The sequence below is a fragment of the Triticum dicoccoides genome, chromosome 2A (genome assembly GCF_002162155.2).
Source record: "Triticum dicoccoides isolate Atlit2015 ecotype Zavitan chromosome 2A, WEW_v2.0, whole genome shotgun sequence".
NCBI lineage: Eukaryota > Viridiplantae > Streptophyta > Magnoliopsida > Poales > Poaceae > Triticum > Triticum dicoccoides.
In genome coordinates, this window is record NC_041382.1 from 589,084,333 (window position 1) to 589,089,648 (window position 5,316).

Consider the following 5,316-nt stretch of genomic DNA (forward strand, 5'->3'; position numbering starts at 1 on the left):
TTGTAACCGGGATTTCGAGACTGACCGGGTCTTTCCGGGAGAAGGAATATCCTTCGTTGACCATGAGAGCTTGTGATGGGCTAAGTTGGGACACCCCTGCAGGGTATAAACTTTCGAGAGGCGTGCCCGCGGTTATGTGGCAGATGGGAATTTGTTAATATGCGGTTGTAGAGAACTCGACACTTAACTTAATTAAAATAAATCAACCGCGTGTGTAGCCGTGATGGTCTCTTTTCGGTGGAGTCCGGGAAGAGAACACAGTCTTGTGTTATGCTTGAACGTAAGTAGCTTCAGGATCACTTCTTGATCACTTATAGCTTCTCGACCGTGCGTTGCTTCTCTTCTCGCTCTCTTTTGCGTATGTTAGCCACCATATATGCTTAGTGCTTGCTGCAGATCCACCTCACTACCTTCTCGTACCCATAAGCGCAAATAGTCTTGATCCCGCGGGTGTGAGATTGCTGAGTCCTCGTGACTCACGGATACTTCCAAACAGTTGCAGGTGCCGAGGATACCAGTGCAAGTGATGCTACTGAACTCAACTAGGAGTTCGATGAGGATTCGGGCCGTTACTATGTTTCTTTTCCGGATGATCAGTAGAGGAGCCCAGTTGGGATGATCGGGGATCTAGAATTTGGGGTTGTCTTCCTTTATTTTGGTTCCGTAGTCAGACCTTTGATTGTACTTTGGATGATGTATGAATTATTTATGTATTGTGTGAAGTGGCGATTGTAAGCAAACTCTCTATCCCTTTCTTATTCAGTACATGGGATGTGTGAAGATTACCCCTCTTGCGACAAAACTACCATGCGGCTATGCCTCTGAGTTGTGCCCCGACACGTGGGAGATATAGCCGCATTGAGGGTGTTACATCGACGCCGCCGCCCATTTTTTCCGGTGACTCTGCCAGCTGCCGGTGCCGCAACATCCGCTCAGCAACGCCACCACCTCCCACGTTGCCCGCCACTGCCGTCTTCCCACCGGGGAACCGACTGCTTCCCACCCCCGCACCCTCCCCAACACATCCGCGACCGCGACCAAGAAGCCACCTCGCTGCCCCGGCCAGATCCTCACGGGCACGCTCGTCGAACGCCGGCAGGGCAGCTAGTTGGTCCGTGCACGTCGCGACTCCCTTCGCCGGCTTTGTCGACGCTCGCAAACTGTTCGACAGTTTGCCAAGGTACAAAATGGACTCCGCCGACGAGTTCTTTTTTCACAATTTCCTTTGCGACTCCGAAGATTCATCATTCGATGACGAGGAGGAGATATTGGCTGCCGTGTTGGTCCATCACCACCTCAATAGCCAGCGGCCATTGTTCCGTGGCTCCATTCTGGGCCACCTTCCGACGTTGAATCGCAACCGAGAGAGCGGGCATCTCCTTCTTTGGAAGGACTACTTTCATATAACAAATCCGTTGTTCAAACATTGGAAATTCCACTACCGTTTCCGTATGAGTAGGCATCTTTTCAATCGTATTAGAGAGGGGGTGGTCGGCTACAATGACTATTTCGAGTGCAAAGAGGATGCCGTTGGAAAGATTGCTTTCTCCTCTTACAAAAAATGCAGTGCCGCCATCCGAATTCTTGCATATGGAGTGCCCGGTGATCTCATTGACGAGTACGTCCATATGAGCGAGTCTACATGTCCCTGTATAAGTTCTGCAAGGCTGTTACTGCTGTGTTTGGCCCTGAGTACTTGAGAGAGCTGACTCCTGAAGATACAACCCGTTTGTTGGTGATGAATGCCAGCAGGGCATCCCAGGGATGCTTGGTAGCATAGACTGCATGCACTGAGAGTGAAAGAACCGCCCTTCTACTTGGCAAGGGTAGTATAAGGACCATGTCAGGGCTTGCACTATCATACTAGAGGTCGTGGTGTCTCAAGAACTCTGGATCTGGCACTCTTTCTTTGGCATGGCCGGATCACACAATAATATCAATGTGCTTCAGCGCTCGCCGGTGTTTGCTAGGCTTGTCGAAGGCAATAGTCCACCGGTGAACTTTACCAACAGCCACAACTACGACAAAAGATACTACCTGGGTGACGGTATCTATCCTCAGTGGACCACTATTGTGAAGACAATCCCCAACCATGTCGGAGAGAAGAGGAAAAGATTTTCCCAAGAGCAAGAGAGTGCTAGGAAGGATGTCGAGCGTGCCTTTGGTGTTTGCAATCTCGATGGGGCATCATTCGGTATCCTGCTAATACCTAGAGCACGTAGAAACTATGGGAGGTGATGACTGCTTGTGTGATCATGCACAATATGATCATAGAAGATGAGCGCCCATAACGTTTGTACGATCAAGGGTTTCAGTTTTAGGGTGAGAATGTTGTGCCTGAGCATGGAGGAGTGGCAATGTTTGAACAGTTCATCCAATTTCATCATGACAAGCATGATTGGGAAACTCACGTGCAACTGCAAAATGATTTGGTTGAGCATATGTGGGCTCATGTTGGCAACCAATAGATGTATCTTCTTTATTTGGCTTGCAAAACTATGTGAGACATTTTTACTTTTATTCGGCTTGTAAAACTGTGCTATTTTATTCGGTTGAAACTATGTTATTTGACTATATGTTTGAATGCAAAAGTTGTGTGTTAAACAATGCAAAAATGAGATATTTGTTGAAATAGGGCGGCCAGCCGGCCACGCCGGCACATATGGGTCGACGTGTTGGGCGCACTGCCGACCCAAATCTAAAATAGAACGGACGCCGGGCGGGTGGCCGACCCAAACGGACAAAAAAATGGACAAAATCGCCATTCATTTGGGTCAGCCCGTTGGAGTTGCTCTTAGGGCAGCTCCATTTCAAAAGGAAAAAAACTTTAGTGCAACTCCAACATTGTGCATCAAATTAGACAGGTCAACTGAAAGAAAATACGTTCAAATGTCTGCTGACAGTGGATAAGGGACGACTATCCAACTCGATGCATCAAATGTTCGTCCCTATTTTTTCTATATCCAAAGTGCACAACATAATTATAATTAAAGATAAATATCATCCTTTATCCATAATCATGTTGTGCACATATTTCAATGCAATGATAATTCAAATATAAATATTTCAATTCATAGTTTTTCAATAAAATAGTTCAAATTTGAATTCAAACTTATTTAGGCACTTTCCCCGAAGCGCCCACAAATGCTCAACCAGATCATTCTAAAGTTGACCATGAGTTGCTAAATGGCGAATATGTTGATACATTGGATACATCAAACATCGCCGGATTATGCTCTCGAAGTTGAATATAGGATCACTCATGCACTCAAATTCCAGACCATCGCAAACTCCCCTTGTCCTCCATAATCATGATCACACAAGTTTTCATTATCTCCCACAATGACTCTGGATCTCATATTTTTTAAGGTCCTCAAACAAATGCAGAATGGGCTTGGAGCACTTCAAATGCCCTTTCAACATCCTTTCTAGCTCTTTATTGTCTTTGGGCAAAGTAAGATCTTTTCTCACCCCTTGGATCAAACATGGTGTTGACCAAGGTCGCCCACGAAGGACGGAGACCGTCACAAAGGTAATATCCCATGTTGTATTCATGACCATTGATGATATAATTGCATGGGTGAGCTTCTCCGCACACAACCTTGCAAACAATAGAGATCGCTCCAGCACGTATATATCATTGTGAGACTCGGACATCCCAAAGAAAGTGTTCAAATCCAGAGGTCATGTGATACAACTGCTTCAAGAATTATGGTGGACTTCTTGCAATGGCCCTAATATTGCCCTTGTAGAGCATATGGGCAATTCTTTCATTGTTAGTGCATGCAATCCAAGGATCCGAGCATACATGTCCAACCTCTTGCTTTCGACAGTGCCATGAGCCATGTGGTGCCTTCAACAGTTGGTTCTCTCAAGTATTCTGGTCCAAACACCTTGACAACTCTAATAGCAAGCTTGACTATGGTTTTTTTTTTGAATTTTTGACCATGACTTTGAGACATGTGCTTTCGGACATACGTGGGTACTCGTCGCAGAATCTGTAGGTGTGTCATAGGCAAGCATCCTCAATGCAGTTGTGCACTTCTGGTAATTAGCAAATCTAATGTTTCCAACGGCGTCCTTCAAAATGTAGTCATCATAGGCCCAGGCACCATTGTAGGGTCGATCGAGCATAGTACGCCTCATTTAGAATTGGCAGTGGAAAAAGGACTCGGATAGCCACAAACCAATTAGTCATCCATCGGCATCATATGCCCACATGCCCTATTCTGATTCATCACTCGATGCACCCATGATTGATCCCTTGAAAATGAGAATATATTCCTCTGCACTTTGGGCATGGTCAGTAACCACAAGTATCATCGTCCTTTCATCTGAATATTCATCCTCATCCGACGATGCCAAATCCATGACCCGGTGAAAAAGTTCTCCACGGCCGAATCTATCGTGTTTGCTTTGAGTATACAACAAAAATGCCAATAAGTTTGGCGATGGCATTTGGCTGAACACTTGCCGACCGTGGTGTCCGCCATGGACGATAATGTGCAGGGCCCGAGGGTACTTGGGCAGTGGCCAGACCAAGGGTGAAAGGGATGCATATGCGGGTTGGGATTGGTGCCCTGGTGGAGCGGCGAAGATCCGACAAGGCCTGGGCGATGGAGTGGGTGGTACAGCGGCAGCGGCGGTCTCGGACTACGTGGATAATGAGTAAGGATGAAGGGAAAGAGTGAGAAAAGAAGCTTTCAAATGGCGTTTTTGTTGGGGGATGAGTGTCGAATGCCTACGTGGTGGCGTCCAGATGTTCATAAACCTCCCCTGGCTTTGACAGAAATTCAAAAGTCCACACTGGGCCGTGGACGGTCTGTTCATGCTACTAGAATTTTTAACTTTGCGTCCTTATATGTGGCCGGTCTTGCTTTGACTTTGCTCCGTAGTCATTTCATAGAATGCGTCTCTATACCTGTACTTGCTTTACATCAGTGGAGATTTTACATGTAATCTTGTGGGTTAGCAACCTCACAATTTCTTTTATTACAAGCGCTTAGCTTTACACATACTCCCTCAGTCTATAATAAAATAAATACTTTAGAGAGTTGTGAAATTAGCAATAGGATGTCCTCTCGTTAGGGTTTTTTCTCTCGACGACGACGCCGTCATTGAGTATTCTCCCCTGCTGGACGCCTCCGTCGTGCACCGCTTGGGCTGCCCGGCTGGTCTAGCGACGAGGTCTCGGGTCTAGGGATTATCCACAGTCCGTCTTTCCTCGTCAGACTAGGGTTTCAAGATTAAAGATGGCGGCTGCTGTTGTGAAGCTTTCGTGGTGGCTGCCGGGATGTTTTGAACTCGCACAAATGC